This window comes from Ahaetulla prasina, chromosome 5 (genome assembly GCF_028640845.1).
Source record: "Ahaetulla prasina isolate Xishuangbanna chromosome 5, ASM2864084v1, whole genome shotgun sequence".
Lineage (NCBI taxonomy): Eukaryota > Metazoa > Chordata > Lepidosauria > Squamata > Colubridae > Ahaetulla > Ahaetulla prasina.
Genome location: NC_080543.1, coordinates 50837727 through 50859546, shown reverse-complemented (window position 1 = coordinate 50859546; position 21820 = coordinate 50837727).

Here is a 21820-nt window from a genome sequence, read left to right as displayed (position 1 = left end):
TTGCTGCACCTCAGCTGTTCTGAAATGTAATGCGTTTGCACATAGCGCAAGTTTGGTGTGCAAATTGCACACAAAGCATGTGCGTGAAGCGAACCGGTGGTAACACCGGTTGAAATCCAACACTGATTAGTATATTTTTGGAGGAAATATCCTTCTAGTTCTGTTCCAAGCTGGGAGAAAGACACTGGGAACATGGAGGCTGATTGGAAAGATGGTTTATTGATGAAGCAGAACCACATTCTGGGCAACTGACAAAATGGACTTGAGAGTGCATGGGTTTTTATACCTTCTTTGAGCTTTGTATTTGAGTTTCCTTTTCCCGTGCAGGAACATGTCCTTTAATATTTTATTGGCTGTTGTCAGATTCCTATGGCGTCAGGTAGGGGTCATAGCTGGCACTATAGGCAAAAAAAGAAATGCAAATCCTAAATGCTTATCTGAGCTAATCTGGTCAACCTCTGGTTTATTGTTTATCTGAGCTCCCAGGTTTCTGCAAGTTTGAAGTTTGCTGCTGGGGGCCTGCTTCTAATCCTATCACTCAGCATTTGTTAGGTGTCAAACTTTGCCACAAGCAGTTTTGAAATGTCCTGTCTTGAATGGATTTCTGCCTGCAGTATTTGCTTTGCTTATGAATAGTTGGCTTCTTCCTTCAATAAGCTCTTTATCTCCTTAATTGTTGGCATCTGCTGTGGGCTATTAAGAAAAAGTGGAGTGCTGCTTCCTGAATTTCTCCATTTCTCCTTTATGGAAATATAATATTCTGCTTTTTAATATTTCCCAAAATATTTCATTCTTCTGGAGGGTTTTGACTTTCTACAACATGCCCTAAAAATTTTTTTAATCCCTCTCTAGTACACTAATAGCTGCTTCTGGCAAGAGCAGACAAATACATCATGTAGTAACTTTAGGGAAATTATCTTACCTAGTTTTCTAAATGCAACTCAATGATTTGAGAAACATGATGACTCAGAATTTCCTATGATCAAAAGGCTCATTGTGCCAGTCCTTCATATTTATTTCTCATTCGTCTTGTCAATTATCCACTGTGAAGTGCTAATTAGGAGCAAGAAGTTAATTGGATTATCAAGGAAGTATATCTGGAATACCATTTCCCATGAGATTTTTAAAAGGTATCTTTCCTTCAACAGTTTCCCTGATGACTGTAGATTTAACAAAGAAGAAAATAGTAAATGTGACAGAGCAATTGGAAAATCCCAAAAATTTTCTTCTGTAAAATTGTTCTCTCAATTATCAAGGGACATAACACAGTTTGTAAGCAATATTGTTATCCATTCATCAGTAAAAAAAAATATGTAATAGATCAATAGGGAAAGCAAGAACATTTCTTTTTACATGAGCGTTGTTTTCCCTTTCTCCTTGTTGATTGTGTATAAAAAAGGATTATATATCTATATCTATATATATATACATACACACACATACACACACACACAGAGAGAGATGAAATTTATCTTCCCCTAAACCACTTATTGCCAATTACAAGCGTAATTTTTTTAAAAAAAGACCTAATGTAATCTATAAAGCCTGAAGGGAATATAATATCTGAAACATTGCCTTGAACCAAATAATACAACTGAGATGTGCAGTTTTCATCTAAAGTTCTTCTCCATGTTTGCCCACAGTTGATGTTTGATGAGCAGCAAGAACTTTTGTTGCTTCAGCAAACTATCTGTTGCCTATCACGCCAGAGAATTTGATCCAACAGAATATTTGTTGTTTCAGTAGCAAGTGAATAACTTTTTATTTGCTAAGGCATTTTAGCATGTCATTTAATTTGCCTTGGGTTTAGTTTTACTTGCTCTGCTGAATTTGATGACTGCTTTAATTACATTTTCTGCTGTGATATTCTTGTAACCTTTTATGTACAGGATATCATTGTTTTATAATTTACTTTATACCACCCAGAAAGCTTTCATTTAAAAATAGATCAAACTTCTTACAAATAAATGATATATTATTAAAAAAAAAAAAAAAAAGCTAAAAACAAGCATATACAAATAATAATGTATTCATGTCAAAACTACATTAGGTTCATCGTTTTCTAAAAGAAGGGGAATATTCATGGCATTAATTCTGCAGTGAGAGGAGACTTCATCATTTTATATAGGTACAGTAGTAATAAATCTGAATATCTGGCTGGTTGAAATTGAGAATAGAATATATTAAAGGTAAAAATCACGTTTTTCTGGGGAAAAGGCTATTTCAATGTTCTCTTTTGGTGAATATATTTATGAAATGTATTTTTTATATTTCTTATGTGCTGTATTATATATAATCTTAATTACTTAGTTGATTATACAGTTTCCACCCAAGAAATACTTAAGGTGGCTTACATATTAACCTGTTACATAAATAGCTTATTAATAATTATACCTATTAACGTACACTAAATGTGTTTTAATTATACAGCAAATAAAGCAGAACTCGTAATGACATAAACATATGTTAAAATATGCAGGTGATCTTTTTTTAATGGCAGGTATAAGACTTTGCCCATCACTAACTTATAATTAACTCATTGATCTTCTCATTAACCATAAACATGCACAGTGGCACCAGTATTACTTCACTGCCCTTTTTATCTTCCTGAAGTGCTCACCTTTGGTACTACTAATATTATCAGTACAGATACAAAACTGATCCAATTCCAGTCGTATCACAAAACTTTAACTTTGAAAGAAAGGACTTTGGCACATCTGATGTATATTTATACAACATATGATACTCATTTTCTAAACACAATTTAACTCAACACAATTAAAATTAACCCATTAATTCTCCATGTCTGCCTCCATTTCATTTATCTAAAAGACCAGTGCCAAAATAATCTTCAATGCTGTGATTTTTGATTTAGAAATGACAACAGGCTAAGGACTATAGAAACCTGGTCAAAATGTAATATTTTTAGTGCTGCTCCAGGAAAAAGAGCATAATTATATATATATTCAATTATTTATATATTTAATATATTTTACTATTCCAATTTCCCCCCCCCAAAAAAAACAATTGATGAATTGGATACTAACAGGATAACAGTATCATCTTTCATACCCCAATATCATGTTTCGATAATTATAACATTAAGAAACCACTTTTGCCATTTACATAGCAACAACAGATTTATTAAGTGTGGTACCATATATCTATCCTAAAGTGTTTTTCCTTTTTATATTTTATGAATGGGAGAGTACAATCACTAGTTATAGCAAATAAAATTAAGAAATTAAAAACATAGCAAAATAATTAATTAAAGATTAATTAATTAAAGATATGTGACGATAAAAAAACCTGTAAAATAGTGGGAGCAATGTTGCTATCATGTCCCTGCCCGTTTTTGTTTATATGACCTTGACATATGGATGTCTAAGGCTTAACATTTATAGGTTCTTTCATGTTAACAAATTATTCGTAAACTTCTCTTTTATGGTCTTTAAAATAGAAAGGAATTGGAGGAATTGGAGGAAGAGTTTTGAACTATTGACATTTCAATAGCAAAACCACTTAAATTTATATACCACCCCATAATGCTTTACAACACTTTCTGGACAATTTATAATGTCAGCATATTGCTCCCAGCAATCATTTTACCAACCTCTGAAGGATGGAAGGCTAATTCAACCTTGACTCCCATCAGGTTCAAACTCCAGGCTGTGGGCAGAGTTAGCCTGCAATACTGCATTCTAACCACTGAATCACCACAGTTCTTTATGCTCCAACTCCACTATTTACATCACACAACTCATAAAGTAGACATCATAATTTTATTTGAATTATAGTTGATTTTTAAATTGTAAATTATTTTGTGACATGCATGTTGGTCCTCATTTGAAAACTCAATATATTTTTATAAGTTATTACAATGAAACTACTCTGCCTCATAATTCATGTGCTCTCTATAGGAAGCTTAGTGATCAATTATTAACATCACAACGTAGCACTTGAAAATTCCTAAATAAAACTATGAAGAGTATCTTGACAATGCTACTTATTTGTTTATTGTATTATATTTATTAAATTTAACATGCCTTCCCCATCTCACTACAAGATGATAGCTGATCCATCTGTCTTATTCAAAAGAAGGGAAATGGAAGGGAATACTATATATTGGAGCATTTGTGTCAAGCATTCTTTCAAGGCTGACTGATAGTTTGCATATTTTTGCTGAAAGAGATGATTATGGGTAAGAAGTAGGGCTTCAAAACTCAGATGAGTATTAGGTAACAAAGAAATAAGGGGTAAAATCCAATCACAATCCAGGAACATCTCTTTTGACATTTTAACAGGACGTCATGCTGATTTAAGTTGTTATCAAATATTATCAACATTTTTTTCCAGGTTTCCTGCATATAAATGATTCAAATATGGATAGCTTCTCTTAATGTAGCATCAGCAACATCTTTTTCTAGATTTTTATTGCAGATCTGTCAGTGTACTTTATCCACTTACTTTTGCAGCAGCCAGCATTGCAGAATGGACCAATTATTTAACATAGCTGCCACAGAAAAGCTGACTCTGATTTCATCTTGCTAATGAAGGGCAATCCTGTGCACATAACCAAGTCATTTTCTCACAAATAACTTAGAAAAATGCCAAGTCCTGCCTTCTTTTTCTTTTCATAGATTTTAGCACTAGAATGCTTCTTAAAGAAATGCAACCACAATGAGCCAAAAACACCAAAGCAAAACCGCACATAGTGCTGATATAGCAGTTATTTCATTACAATAGAGATCTCCAGGGTTACTGCATCAGATATCAAACTGGTGCCTTGGAAAAAAGCAAATCAGCATCCTGGCCTGGCTAATACTTAGAGAAAACATTTAGATAATGTTAAATAAAAATACTATATTTAAAGAAAAGTAAGTTAAAGTGAGATTTCCTTTCTGCCCATAACCAGTATAAAGGTTAATAGCCTACTAATTTGATCACAGTATGGGATATTAGAATCCTAGGCAGCTATGAGGAAGTAAAGAGCATAAATGATGACCATTGGTGGTAAGATGGTATCTCGATTTCTACACTTCAATCAGGTATTCAAGCACGTTGAACTGAAGCATTTTATGCTATTACATTATCACAAACACAGGGTCATTTTTGCCTAATTGCAATTTGCTGCAGAAACTACTGATCAGAAATTTGGAATAAAATAATAATAAAATAAAATTGGAATAAAACCTATACAGTGGTACCTTGCTGCTTGACTGCTTCAAAATTCATTGAATTTGGTACTCGGTGCTGCAAAAGGAAGCAGGGGTCAGCCACAGAGGGCAGACAGTCACTAAGGTTGTTAACATAGAAAAAGAGACCGATAGGAATTTCTTCCTGGCCAAAACAAAGGGTCAAGTGATAAGTCATATAGTTTGTTTGGTACTCATCCTTTTTGTAATTGTTGTGCCTCCCCGAACCAATTAAGGATGACTACTGAGATACCATTGTAGTTGAAAACTGCATTTTGGAATGTCTAGAAAGATTCTCTTTCATTCAGATCATGGTGGTCCCATAGCTGTCTAACTGGACTCAGTTAGAACTGAAGAAGCTTCTTGGATAAGCAAAATGTTTTCAAAAGGAAAAAAAAACAAGAAAGCCCAGTTGCCTTTTGGAAAAAGCACCTTTGATTTCAGGATGCTTTAAAAATAAATCAGAAATCCTTAAATAAAATAGCACGTACTTAAACTCCCTCCAGGAAGTGCCTCCAGGATGGTATGGCTTCCAAAGCTGACACTTGAAATAAATATGAGATCAGTAAAATACAAAGCCTAAAGAGGAATTATTATTTTATTACTGGGAGGATAAATTCAGTGTTTGATATCAGGTGTCTACCTAGTAAGTAAAAAAAAATATTTTGAGGCTGTACCACAATCCACCTAATGAGTCTCCACAAATTCTACATAGCCATCACTATTTTTTTTTACTTGTAGATATGTTTTCCAGAAACTTTATTATATTGTTCTTAAGTCCCAATATATCACAGTTGAGCTATAGCAAATTATAGGATTTTGTCCATTCTACCTTGTATTTTAAAACATAAGAAGCATTCTCCATTTATGAAAAAGGATTGAGATAAGTGACTTAGTAATTCTGAAAGCAATTTGAATTTATTTTTAAATATAATGTTATCCTGAATTATTTTGAATTATACAAATATTTCCTTTAATTGTAAAGTATGACATTTGTACACTACAAAGCAAAGTATATATCTATCTATCTCTGTATATATTCTATATCTATCTATCTCTGGACAAAACAGTATGCAAAATATTGGCAATTTAATAGAGAGATAACTTTGGATTTTCAAGTCCCCCTATAGATTGATATATATATGATATATGTATGATATATGAAAGTAGGGGCAGTCAACACAGGTTATGTAGACAGTAAACACAAGATCAATCCAAATGGACTCAAATGTCTATACACCAATGCACAGAGTATGAGGAATAAACAGGGTGAATTAGAAATCCAAGTAAATGAGGGTAGATATGATATTGTTGCCATTACGGAAACTTGGTGGGATGAAACTGACAAATGGAACATACAGCTAGAGGGATATAAATTATTTAAAAGAAATAGACCAAATAAAAGAGGAGGTGGAGTTGCACTATATATAAGAAATAACTACATCTCTACAGAAATAGAGCACAACAATGATGAAAATCATCTTGAATGTATATGGGTCAATATAAAAGGGGTGAAAAACGATATTGCCATAGGTCTATACTATAGGCCACCCAACCAAACAGAGGAAGTAGATGAACTTTTTGCTAGTCAGCTAACTAAGGTATGTAGGAAGCACATCACAGTAGTAATGGGGGATTTTAACTACCCTGACATCAACTGGGAAACAAACTCTGCACCAAGTGGAAAATCCAACAGGTTCCTAACAAACCTAGCAGACAACTTTGTTTCCCAAAAATAGAGAAGGCGACAAGGATCAGCCATATTGGACTTAATTCTCACTAACAGAGATGAAATGATAGAAGGTGTTGAAGCTACAGGAACCTTGGGGCAAGTGACCACGCAATATTGGAATTCAACATTAAGCAAATACAAGTAGTAGAACAAAGTCAAACTAGAGTCTTGGACTTTAAGAGCTAATTTCAATAAACTTAGAGAGATCTTGAGAAGGATTCAATGGATGAGAATCCTCAGGGGGAAAACAACTCAAGAAGCTTGGGAAATTTTGAAAAGTGAGATTATAAAAGCACAGTCTAACACAATACCAATGAAGAAGAAAATAGTAGATCACAAAAGAAACCAGCATGGATGCATAAAGAACTATCTGACAAATTGAAAGACAAAAGGACAAATATAAAAAGTGGAAAGAGGGCAAATAACTAAGGCAGAATATCAGCAACAGCCCGAGCCTGTAAAGATGAAGTGAGGAAAGCTAAGGCTCACAATGAACAAAGGCTAGCGACAAAAGTAAAAATAATAAAAAGCTTCTTCCAACATGTTAAAAACAAGAAAAAGTCAAGGAAACAATTGGCCCATTGCTGGGAGAAAGTGGAAAGAAGATGACAAGCAACAGGAGAAAGCAGATCTACTTAACTCATATTTTGCATCTGTCTTTACACAAAAGGAAAAACAATCCAACCTATCAAAACAGCACTACAAAAACAGATTAGAAACACAAGTTAAAATAGGGAAGAAAATGGTAAGTGAACACCTGTCTACCCTAGACGAGTTCAAATCACCAGGACCGGATGGATTACACCCCAAGGTTCTGAAGGAACTGGCAGACGTGATCTCAGAACCACTGAACTATATCTTTCAAAGATCCTGGAGCACAGGGAGCTGCCAGAGGACTGGAAAAGAGCTGATGTAGTTCCCATCTTCAAAAAGGAAAAAACAGATCCAGGAAACTACAGACCTATCAGTCTGACCTCAATACCGGGAAGATTCTGGAAAAGATAATCAAGCAACGAATCACCGAACACCTAGAAGCAAACAAAGTAATAACCAAAAGCCAACATGGGTTTGTCAAAACAGATCATGCCAGACTAATCTTATCGCATTCTTTGACAAAATGACAAAATTAGTAGACCAGAGCAATGCTGTTGATATAATTTACTTGGACTTCAGTAAAGCATTTGATAAAGTAGACCATTACCTACTACTAGATAAAGTAGAAAATTGTGGGATAGACAGCACCACCACCAGATGGATTCGTAACTGGCTGACCAACCGCACTTAACGTGTAGTTCACAACGCAACTACATCCACATGGAGGGAAGTATGCAGTGGAGTACCCCAAGGCTCTGTTTTAGGCCCAGTACTCTTCAACATCTTCATCAATGACTTGGACGAGGGGATAGATGGGGAACTGATCAAATTTGCAGATGACACCAAGCTGGCAGGAATAGCCAACACTCCAGAAGATAGGCTCAAGTTACAGAAAGATCTTGACAGACTTGAACATTGGGCGCTATCTAACAAAATGAAATTCAACAGTGAAAAAAGTAAGGTTCTACATTTAGGCCAAAAAAACAAAAAGCACCAGTACCGTATATGTGGTACCTTGCTCAATAGTAGTACCTGTGAGGGGGGTCTTGGAGTCCTAGTGGATAACCATCTAGATATGAGCCAGCAGTGTGCAGCAGCTGTTAAAAAAGCCAACACAGTTCTGGGCTGCATAAACAGAGGGATAGAATCAAGATCACGTGAAGTGCTAGTACCACTTTATAATGCCTTGGTAAGGCCACACTTGGAATATTGCATCCAGTTTTGGTCGCCACGATGTAAAAAAGATGTTGAGACTCTAGAAAGAGTGCAGAGAAGAGCAACAAAGATGATTGGGGACTGGAGGATAAAACATATGAAGAACGGTTGCAGGAACTGGGTATGTCTAGTTTAACAAAAAGAAGGACCAGGGGAGACATGATAGCAGTGTTCCAATATCTCAGGGGCTGCCACAGAGAAGTGGGAGTTGGGCTGTTCTCCAGAGCACCTGAGGGTAGAACAAGAAGCAATGGGTGGAAACTGATCAAGGAAAGAAGCAACTTAGAACTAAGGAGAAATTTCCTGACAGTTAGAACAATTAATAAGTGGAACGACTTGCCTTCAGAAGTTGTGAATGCTCCAACACTGGAAATTTTTAAGAAAATGTTGGATAACCATCTGACTGAGATGGTGTAGGGTTTCCTGCCTGGGCAGGGGGTTGGACTAGAAGGCCTCCAAGGTCCCTTCCAACTCTGATGTTATGTTATGTTATGTTAAATTTTAATCACATGACAATGAGGATGTACTTTATAAAGTTTACCATGATTTCTAATTTAGTCCTTTACAGTTTTATGTTGCAGATGCTCAGCAGTTCTAGAAAAGAAAGGAAATGCTCCCAATTATATTAGTTGCCATGATTTTCCTATGTCATGAAAAAGTTTATGCTCTAGCATTCGGTGAAATTGTAGAATAAAAGGTGTTATTTTTTAAGTTATTTCTCAATAAACAAATAATGTAGAAATGATTCAAACAACAGGACAGGTTGTATTTCCGTTTGAAACTTCATTACACTGTGTAAGCTAGACAAATAGTAAAAACCTTCCCCATGATTTATTTATACTTTATAGAACTGCATGCTCAGTTTATTTCATATGCACTGCCCTATTAGGGTTGATGAGTGGTTTTACTGGTAATATTATTATAGCTTTTTTCAAAATGGAATGGTGTGTTAGTTCTAACCTCTGTCACCACTGACTGCTGTTGTCCCTAAAATGTAAGAAAAATCTGTGAGGCAGGAGACATTCTGTGTTTATCTCTTTAGTCAACTGAAGACTCTACATGTGAAACTATAGGAGTGTAAAAAGACTCCCTGTTGCAAGCTATTGTTTACACCTTGTGGAATAAAATGAGATGTTTCTCCAAGTATGTTTTTGATTGCAATGAAAAATAATGTGGCATCAATTCCTCATGCTACGTATGGAAAGACATGTAAGTATGTCTTTAATATTGTTGTTGAGATACCATTTCTGCTATACTTGAAACCAGCAGGAGAGTTTGGTGATCAGAATAAGTTATATGATATAACGTATCTACTATAGCTCTCATTAGAGGGAACAGTCAGTCACTATGAATGTCCAGAGTTTGCCAGCGAAGCAGGGGTGGTATTCACTTACCTTTGCTACTGGATCACAAATCTGTATGTGTGAGAGAGAGAGCGCTCGCTTCGCTCACACGCAACACATCTGGCCATGAGCAGGACCTTCTGTGCATGCACAGAGGGTCAAAAATGGGATGTGATGGTGCCCAGGCGGGTGGGCAGAGCCTCTCTTAGCCACTGCTGCCAGTTTGCCTGAACCAGATAGAACCAGTTGAATACCACCACTGCAGCTAAGGTAGCTGTCTTAAGGTACAATTTGGTAGGACTGATTATGAAAAAACATAGTAAGGAACTAGTATAGCATATTCATCTTCACTGTTCCCTCTTACATGTGCATTTTTCATGTCTAAATACCTTTTTTTCCAGCTACATAAAAGGGCAGGTTTTCACTTCATGGAAACAGGTGGTCCTCAGTTTACTTTTGCATACCTTAGAACTTCAATCATAATTTATAAAAACTGAAAGCTTATTTTTGTTAAGGGTAATCTGGATTCACAACCAAGATTGTGCACTGTTGAGCAGAGTACCCTACGCATGAAAACGACTGAGACTGGTTGTATACAATAACAGTCACTTGCAGACAAACTGGGGTTTGATATTCCTTTACTTTTAGGGAAAAGGCAAAGTCATAGTCCAAAAACAATTCCAGGTCATACACATATAAAGTCAGTCAGTCAGTCAGTCTTCTTACCAATGTAGACTTGTACAACAAACAAGCAAGGTCTTCTTTCAGTTCAGCAAAACACAGTTCAATACACAACAGTCAGTATCTTGAGGATCAGTAACTAGCCATGATCAAGCAACGATCATAAAGCTCACATATACAGTTGCAGCATGTCTTCAGCTTACAATGCTGTAGTGTCTCTGTAGATTCCCCAACAAGCTATAATTTAGTTTTCCTTTTATACATTGGCTACAGAGCTCAACCAATCAGGATGCTTGCATGATGCAGCACAGCCTTAAAGCAATATCATGCCTTTCTATAAACATACATAGTTAGTTTATATATTGCCTGGCCAAATAGTTAGGCAAATAACAATTTCCTGACATACTCCCCTTTGGACAGGTCAATATATAAATGGCTTATAATCTTAGCCCATAACTCTCACAACATGTTTTATGTTTGATCGCAGCCTGCAGTTTTGTAAAATTATCGGCGATATTATTTTCTGACATACAATACTTCAGTTGTATCATATTACCCTGTATACATTGCCTTACATTTAGGTATCTAATGTCAGTATATTTAGATCTTGTTTTAACAGCTATATTAGTTGCCATTTTAATAGCAGCTTGATTATCTTCAAAAACAACAATTGGATTATGTACACTTAAACCTATATCTAACATCAACTGTCTATAGTAGATTAATTCTGTGCACAATAAAGACAAACAGGAAAATTCAGCTTCCATTGTTGACTAATTTATGTGCTTTTGCCTGATAGATTTCCACCCAATTAATGTATTTCCTAACATTATTGCGATATCTGATGTAGATTTTCTCATTGCTAAATCAGTAGCAAAACTAGCATCAGCATATGCAGTCAGTATAAGATCACAGTTAGGTTCTAGATATAAGACGTAATGCATTGTTAGCTTCAGAATCTCAGTATCCGTTTTGCAGCTTGCCAATGCCTCTCAGTTGGTTCTGCATTATATCTAGCTAACTGGTTAACACAATAAGAAATATCAGGTCTAGACCAATTGCTAATGTAAGATAAACTACCTATCAATCTCCCTGCTGAATACAGGACTTTGTATATCACCGTTGTTAAAATCCTGACTCATAGGTGTTTTTGTTGGTTTACATAGTTCCATATTGTAACATACTATATACTATATATAATATATAGTACGCATTATATACGTATATACTATAGTGTGTGTGTGTGTGTGTGTATATATATATATATATATATATACACATACATACTATATATGTACTATATACTATATACGTACTATATACTATATACTATATATACCATACTACACTATACAACACGGTTACAGACCTAGGTCTTGAACAACTAGTAACTAACAATACAAGACTCAACAACTGCCTTGACCTCACCTTTTGCAATAACACAAACTCAATTTATGGACTACAAATAAAAGAACCCTTTTCCAACAGTGACCACTGCATGATAGACTTTTGTCTCAATATACACCCTCACATAAATCGTCATAATAATAGTACTCCTAACTACAATTTCAAAAAAGCCAACTATGACCTTATAAACAACAACCTCTCATATCTTGACTGGAAAAATCTATTCTCAACCTGTATCACTGCTGAAGACCACTACAGAGTTTTCCTACTTGAAATCAATAGAATCATCAAACAATATGTACCACAAATCACCACCAAAATAAAAAAAAAACAAATTACCCATATCAATAAAGAAGCTTCAATCCAAAAAAAAATCCCTCTGGAGAAGAAACAAAAAGGGCCATGTAGCAAACTTCAAAAAACGCTACAGAAATATATGCAACCAAATAAAAACTGAATGCACCATTTACCATACAAAGCAAGAAGAAGATTTTCTGCGCACAAATTCCAATCGTGCTTTCTATAATTTTGTTAACAATAAACTTAAAGAATCAAGATCCATCCCACCACTAAGAGAATCTAACAGCAATGAATATAACAATGAAACAGTTAAAGCAAACCTCTTTAACACATTCTTTGGCTCAGTTTTTGTTAACAGTGATTAAGAAGAAGGAACTCAGGGGCTTTTTAAAATCACTTTTTAAAGGGTTTTTAAGGGGAGGGAAGGGGAGGATGGGTTCGGGGGGAAACCCACCAGGGATAGGGATACAGACATGGCCAGACCCTGCGAGGGCTTGCGGCATAGACATTATAGGTTCGGAGGCAAAGTTGGAGGCTGGTGCCCGATTCCATGAGGGCCATCAGCACGGTAATTGGGAGGGGCAGATATGGTGGAAGCGGGGGACCATATCATGTTCGGGGAGTGCATGAGCGTTATTTGCGAACGATCTTGCACTCCGGTCCCTCTGACTTTTCCCGTTCCCCGGGTGGCCGGGATCCTCAGAGCCTGGACCTTCAGCTGATGTGTAATTCCAGGTCCGTTGTGAATAAAGCCCCCCTTATTTTTGATCTCATACAAGAGGGGGGTACGGACCTGATGGGCATCTCAGAGACCTGGATGGGCACAGAAGGGGGGGTGCCCCTTGTTGAAATGTGCCCACAGGCTTCCGTGCATTTCATCAGCCGAGGGCCCAGGGTAGGGGTGGAGGGATGGCGGTTATTATTAATGAGGGTCTGGGACTGAGGCAGGTGACTGTACCACAGATAGCCGGATGTGAATCTCTCTTTGTGAAGTGGGGTCAGGGGATACAGGTGGGTTTGCTGATTACGTACCTGGCTCCTTGCGGCGTGACAGCAGCCCTGCCTGAACTGCTGGATGTGATAGCTGGGATGGCGGCTGATACCCCTAGACTTATGGTTATGGGGGATTTCAACCTGCCATCGGTCGGTGAAGCATCTGTTGCAGCTCAGGAGTTCATGGCTTCCATGACGGCCTTGGACCTGACCCAGTTAGTTGATAGTCCCACTCACATTGGGGAAAACACTCTGGACTTGATTTTTGTCTCTGGACAGTGGTTGAATGATCTAGAATTAGGGGATTTAGTTATTCAACCCTTGTCATGGTCTGATCATTCACTCCTTCGGCTGGACTTTCGAACCGCCAACCCACACCACAGGAAGACGGAACCGACTCGTTGGTTCCGTCCCAGGTGCCTGATGGACCCAGAGAGGATTCTGACGGAGCTTGGGCCATTTTCTGAGGACCTAGCTCATGGCACGGCTGAAGAACTCATCGCTGCCTGGGAAAGGGCGGCAGCGGGGGCCTTGGACCGTGTCGTGCCTTTGCAGCCTCTGACTCGGCGCCGATCTCGACCGGCTTCTTGGTATTCTGAGGAGCTGAGAGAGATGAAGTGCCGGAAAAGAAGCCTAGAGAGTGGTTGGAGGACCAGCCATTCTGAATCTGATCGAACACTAGTAAGGTCTCATATTCAGACCTACTTAGTGGCGATAAGAGCGGTGAAACGTGAGTATTTTTCCACTCTTATTGCATCGGCAGATAATTGCCCAGCCACCCTGTTTAGGGTGACCCACTCCCCTCTTACTCAGGGAGCTAGGGAGGACCCCTTGCGAGGACTTGCTGAGAATTTTGGACAATATCTGCACGATAAAGTTGCTCAGATCTGGGATGGGCTGGACTCAGATTGGGTAGATTCGGGCGGGATGACGGAGGTGGATCTTGAGGATGTCATCTGAGAGGAGTTCGATACTGTGGCTCCCGAGGACATGGACAGGATACTGAGGAGGCTGAACGCAACCATGTTTACTGGACCCGTGTCCCTCCTGGTTGGTACTGGCCACACAGGAGGTTACACGAGGCTGGCTTCAGGGAATTGTTAACGCTTCTTTGAGGGAGCGTGTCTTCCCTACCGCCTTGAAAGAGGCAGTGGTGAGACCTCTCCTCAAGAAGCCCTCCCTGGATCCAGCTGTTTTAGCAAACTATCATCTGGTCTCCAACCTTCATTTTGTGGTGAACGTTGTTGAGAGTGTGGTAGCGCATCAGCTCCCTCGGTACCTGGATGAAACTGTCTATCTGGACCCGTCCCAGTCCAGTTTCTGGCCTGGGTACAGCACAGAGACGGCATTGGTCGCGTTGGTGGATGATCTTTGGAGGACCCAGGACAGGGGTTGTCCCTCTGCCCTGGTCCTACTAGATCTCTCAGCGGCTTTTGATACCATCGACCATGGTATCTTGCTGTGACGGCTGGAGGGGTTAGGAGTGGGGGGCACTGTTTTTCGGTGGTTCTCCTCCTTCCTTTCTGACCGGTCACAGATGGTGTTGGCAGGGGGCAGAGATCGGCCGCAAGGCACCTCTTATGTGGGTGCCACAGGGGTCGGTTCTCTCACCTTTCCTGTTCAACATCTATATGAAGCCGCTGGGCAAGATCATCCGTGGTTTTGGGGTGTGGTGTCACCTGTACGCTGATGATACACAGCTGTACATTTCCACCCCAACGAAGCCGTTGAAGTGATGTCCTGGTGTCTGGAGGCCGTGCGGGTCTGGATGGGGAAAAACAGGCTCTGACTCAACCCTTCCAAGACCGAGTGGCTGTGGATGCCAGCATCCCGGTACAGCCAGCTGATTCCATCGCTGGCTGTAGGGGGATGAGTCATTGGCCCCCACGGAGAGGGTCCGCAATCTGGGCGTCCTTCTGGATGCACGGCTGTCGTTAGAAGAGCATATGACAGCCGTCACCAGAGGAGCTTTTTATCAGGTTCGCCTGATACGCCAGTTGCGTCCCTTCTTAGACCGGGATTCCCTATGCACAGTCACTCATGCCCTCGTCACTTCCCGCCTGGACTACTGCAACGGTCTCTACATCGGGCTCCCCTTGAAGAGCACCCGGAGGCTCCAACTGGTTCAGTATGCGGCCACGCGGGTGATAGAGGGTGCAACTCGAGGCTCCCATATAACACCTCTCCTGCGCAGGCTGCACTGGCTTCCAGTGGTCTTCCGGGTGCAATTCAAGGTGTTGGTTACCACCTTTAAAGCGCTCCATGGCATAGGACCGGGCTATTTATGGGACTGCCTGCTGCTACCGGTGGCCTTCCATCGACCAGTGCACTCCCATAAGAAGGGTCTCCTCAGGGTGCTGTCGGCTAGACAATATTGGCTGGCGACCCCCAGGGGGAGGGCCTTCTCTGTGGGGGCTCCAGCCCTCTGGAACGAACTACCTTCAGGGATCCGCCAACTTCCTGACCTCCGGACCTTCCGACGTGAGCTGAAGACATTTTTGTTCCATCGCGCAGGACTGGCCTAATAGTTTTTAAATGGGGTTTTTATTGGATTTTTATAGTTCTTAGCCAAATTTGAATTAGTCTTTAAAATTTGTTTTTAATTTTTGTATTTGTTGTTTTATTCTGGCTGTAAACCGCCCTGAGTCCTTTGGGAGAAGGGTGGTATAGAAATTAAAATAATAAATAAATTAAATAAATAAACAGTGATGGCTCATATCCGACATTCCCCAATCGTACTAACAATGATTACAACTTAACTCATATAGACTTCAAAGGAAATTATGTTGAAAAAACTCTTCGCAAACTGAAACCATCTTTATCTATTGGGCCTGATGGACTATGTGCATACTTCTTAAAAAAACTTTCCACTAATATAGCAGAACTCCTAAGCATAATCTTTGAAAAAGCTTTCATGACTGGTTCCCTTCCCAAACTTTGGTCTCTAGCCACAGTCATCCCTATCTTCAAAAAAGGAGATCCCAGCCTAGTTGAAAATTACAGACTAATCTCTCTATGCTGTGTCACCTGCAAAGTAATGGAATCTATCATCAACCAATCCATTACCCTCCACCTAGAAACAAACAACCTACTCTCTAATAAACAATTTGGTTTCAGAAAAAAATTATCATGTAACTTACAACTTCTCCACTGCAAAAACATATGGACTACTAATCTTGATCAAGGCAAAGCAATAGATGCAATCTACATAGACTTCTGCAAAGCTTTTGACTCAGTAGTACATGTTAAACTTCTCCTAAAACTAAAATCCTACGGCATTTCAGGACCTCTTCACAATTGGATAACTGCTTTCCTATCAAACAGACAACAAGTGGTCAAAATTGGCAATGCTCTATCAAATCCTGTCCCTGTCAAAAGTGGCGTTCATCAAGGTAGCGTTCTTGGACCAACGCTCTTCATACTATACATAAATGATCTCTGTGACCATATCTCAAGTTATTGTGTTCTCTTTGCTGACGATGTCAAACTATTTAACACCACCAACAATAGTACTACCCTTCAAAAAGACCTTGATTTTGTATCCGATTGGTCTAAAACTTGGCAACTCCAAATCTCAACCAGCAAATGCTCAGTCTTACATATTGGAAAAAAGAACCCAAACACTAAGTACATGCTTAATGGACATTATCTTACAGATGACCCCCACCCTGTTAAGGACCTTGGAGTTTTCATATCAAATGATCTAAGTGCCAAAGCCCACTGCAACTATATAGCAAAAAAGGCTCTAAGAGTTGTAAACCTAATTCTGCATAGCTTCTTTTCCAAAACCTCTACACTACTAACCAGAGCATTCAAAACATTTGCCAGACCCATTCTTTTAATTCAAAAAGTTTTACAAAAATTTTCCCCCCTTTCCCCCCCTCCTCTCCCCTCCCTTCACAACCACCCCCCCCCCCGACTTCCCGGAACGGGCACAAGGTATAGTTAAAAATAAAACAAACATATGCTAAAAAATTTTCATCCCAACTTAATTATACCCCTACAATCATCAATTCCTAACTTCCCCCCAAAACAATCAAGAATAATACATCATAATCATTCAAAAACAGTCTGATAACTCTTAGTCTGATATCTACGTTGAATATAGTCAATCCATTTTTTCCATTCCTTTAAGTATCTTTCTTGTGTATTATCTTTCAAAAAGGCTGATATCTTCGCCATCTCAGCCAAATTGGCAACCTTCAATATCCATTCTTCTATTGTAGGTACTTCTTTTTTCTTCCAGTATTGTCCTATTAATAATCTTGCTGCTGTTATTAGGTTTAAAATCAATTTAGTCTCAATTACTGTACAATCCGTAATAATTCCCAACAAACAAATTGCAGGAACTTTATCTTCTTTTTCAAAACATTTTGTAAAATCCACCAAATTTTTATCCAAAAGGCCTTTATGTCCTTACAAGTCCACCAAATGTGAAAATATGTAGCGTCATCACAATTACATCTCCAACATTTTGCTTGCATATCTGGATACATACACGATAATTTTTTAGGATCTAAATGCCATCTATAAAACATTTTATAAAAATTTTCCCTCAGATTCTGTGCCTGCGTGAATTTAACATTTCTAACCCAAAGTTTTTCCCAAGTTTCCAATAATATTGGCTCCTGAAAATTTTGTGCCCACTTTATCATACAGTCCTTTGCCAGACCCATTCTTGAATACAGCTCATCCGTCTGGAACCCATATCACATCTCTGACATTAATACAATTGAACGAGTCCAAAAATATTTTACAAGAAGAGTTCTCCACTCCTCTGTAAACAACAAAATACCTTATACCACCAGACTTGAAATCCTGGGATTAGAAAATTTAGAACTCCGCCGACTCCAACAAGACCTGTGTTTAACACACAGAATCATCTATTGCAATGTCCTTCCTGTTAAAGACTTCTTCAGCTTCAATAGCAATAATACAAGAGCAAACAATAGATTCAAACTTAATGTCAACCGCTTCAATCTTGATTGCAGAAAATATGACTTCAGTAACAGAGTTGTTAATGCTTGGAATACAGTGCCTGACTCTGTGGTCTCCTCTCCAACTCCTAAAAGCTTTAACCAAAAACTGTCTACCATTGACTCACCCCATTCCTAAGAGGACTATAAGGGGCGTGCATAAGTGCACAAAAGTGCCTGCTGTTCCTGTCCTATTGTTTCCTTTCAATATATGTTCCTGTATATAATGTTATGACAAAATAAAATTTAAAAAAAAACCGTTTCAGTAATTGGCTAATTTTACTAGATTGGGGCAGTTTGTATCCTCTAGTTGTTTTCTCAATATCGAGACCTAAATATTGTTTAATATTGCCAAGATTTCATATTTTGAATTTCTTCTGCAACAAAAGAACAAGTTCTCTTGCTTCCTGTTCAGTTTTAGTTATAATGGCAATATCGTCTGTAAACAACAAAATACCTTATACCACCAGACTTGAAATCCTGGGATTAGAAAATTTAGAACTCCGCCGACTCCAACAAGACCTGTGTTTAACACACAGAATCATCTATTGCAATGTCCTTCCTGTTAAAGACTTCTTCAGCTTCAATAGCAATAATACAAGAGCAAACAATAGATTCAAACTTAATGTCAACCGCTTCAATCTTGATTGCAGAAAATATGACTTCAGTAACAGAGTTGTTAATGCTTGGAATACAGTGCCTGACTCTGTGGTCTCCTCTCCAACTCCTAAAAGCTTTAACCAAAAACTGTCTACCATTGACCTCACCCCATTCCTAAGAGGACTATAAGGGGCGTGCATAAGTGCACAAAAGTGCCTGCTGTTCCTGTCCTATTGTTTCCTTTCAATATATGTTCCTGTATATAATGTTATGACAAAATAAAATTTAAAAAAAAATCGTTTCAGTAATTGGTTAATTTTACTAGATTGGGGCAGTTTGTATCCTCTAGTTGTTTTCTCAATATCGAGACCTAAATATTGTTTAATATTGCCAAGATTTCATATTTTGAATTTCTTCTGCAACAAAAGAACAAGTTCTCTTGCTTCCTGTTCAGTTTTAGTTATAATGGCAATATCGTCTGTAAACAAGAGTAAAAATGAAGCCAAACCATCTTTCTCTCGTTTAAAGAGAGATTAGTCCGCTATACTTGCTTTAAAACCTATGGCATTTAATTCTTTCACTATACATTTATTCCATTCAAACCCTGATTGCTTCAGACTATAAAGACTCTTTTTTTAATTTCCAGCAATCAGTTCGCCCATCTGTTCTAATACCTAATGGTTTCTTCATATAGATATCATGATGCAAAGGTGCATGTAAATATGCTGTCTCAACATCTATATGAGTTATCTGATATTCATTTTTCGCTGCCCACACCAACATTACTCTCAATGTGGTTGCTCTCAAACTGGGAGCAAAAACTTCATCATAATCTTTATCAGACTGAGCAAAATCCTGAGCAACTAATCGTGCTTTATGGGTTACAGTTCCATCAGCACAGGTCTTTAATTTATAAATCCATCTACAACCAATTAACCGTTCTCCTGGTGGTAATTTAACATTTTCATACACACCTAACACCCAAAATCTAAATGATCTGTGATTAGATTCATACCCAACAAAAAACATTTTCCTTACTCTTGGTTGTCCTTTTCGCCTTAATTGCGATGGTATATAAGGCGAACAAACAAGTCAGTTCTAGAGGAGATCAACCCTGACTGCTCTTTAGAAGGCCAGATCCTGAAGATGAAACTGAAATACTTTGGCCACCTAATGAGAAAAAAGGACTCACTGGAAAAGAGCCTAATGCTGGGAAAGATTGAGGGCAAAAGAAGAAGGGGACGACAGAGAACGAGGTGGCTGGATGGAGTCACTGAAGCAATAGGCATGAGTTTAAATGGACTCCAGAGGATGGTAGAGGACAGGAAGGCCTGGAGGAATGTTGTCCATGGGGTCGCGATGGATCGGACACGACTTCGCAACTAACAACAACAACAACAACAAAATGAATCCAAGCAGGAGCACCAAATGTATATAGGTAGCTAAGATTTGGTTTTTTACCATGCCAAAGTGTAAATGGTAATTCACCAGTAGATGAATTCACTATATTGTGAATTACTATGGTTAGCACACATTATGGCTTCACCCAAAGTGATTCTGCTAACATAGATCTAGCCATGGCTTGCAGTTTTTGACCTCTGCGCTCTACATAAGAGTTATGTTGTGGTCTATAAGGGGCAGAACATTTATGTTCAATACCTTCCTCCTGCAACATGTTCTCTAATCTAAGATTAGTAAACTCAGTACCATTGTCTGTTACTAAGCAAACTACCTTGTGTTTCTGTTTCCTCTTGACTAATTTCAGCCAGTTTGCCATACGCTGAAATGTTTCAGATTTTGTTTTCATTAAGTAACAGAAACCATACCTAGAGAAATGATCAGCTAAGCTCAGTATATAGCAGGCTCCCCCTAAACTGGGTTTTTTAGGTCCAATTAGGTCTGCAACTACTACCTCTAGTGGTTGTTTAGTTTTGAATCCGTTCATTCGGTTTGCTGGGGTTACTTTGCTTTTTTTCTTGATTGCAAGCATTACAATTGAGGTACTTAGTACATGGTTTCAACCTTATTCCCTCAGATAATGCTACTGTTTTTGCAATGCTTTGAAATTTGTATGGCCTAAGCGTCAATGAAGGAGATGAATACATTCATCATGTGGCTTCTTATTATCATAAACTGAGTTAGCATTAGCCACTACAGCTGGATTCTCCTTCAGTATGAATAAATCCTTTTCTAATTTTGCGGTAACACATTTACCTTCCTTTTCTATTAGGCATTTATCTCCCCTAAAGGTTACTACAAATCCAGCTTGTCCTAAGGCTTTAACAGATAAGAAGTTGTATTTTAGTTTCGGTATATATAACATTGGCAACTGCTCATTGATAAATGGACAATGTGCAATACCTTCACCAGCCACTTTCATTTTCCACCCATTTGCTAATGTTATGTATTGTTTGCTATTATTCAGTTTCACAAACCTTTCTTTTCTCCTAGTAATTGATTGAGATGCTCCACTATCAACTACCCATAAATCATTGTTTCCAGGAGCAGACCCTGAGATAGCTAGAGTAACATCATTTTTAGACCTTCTTTGGGTATGAGTAGGCATTTTCTTACCCCTATTGCAGTATTTGGCTATATGACCCTTAGCCCCACAAGAAAAACATTTTCTAACAATATAAACAGATGAAGACAGTTTTTCTTCTTATGGTTGTTTCTCTCTTAATTGTTCTCTTTCCTGCCTTCTTCTGGACTCTTCCAGCAATCTTCCGGTTATGCCAGACAATGTTAGTTCATCTCTGGTCAGAACCTCCAGTGAAGAAACAT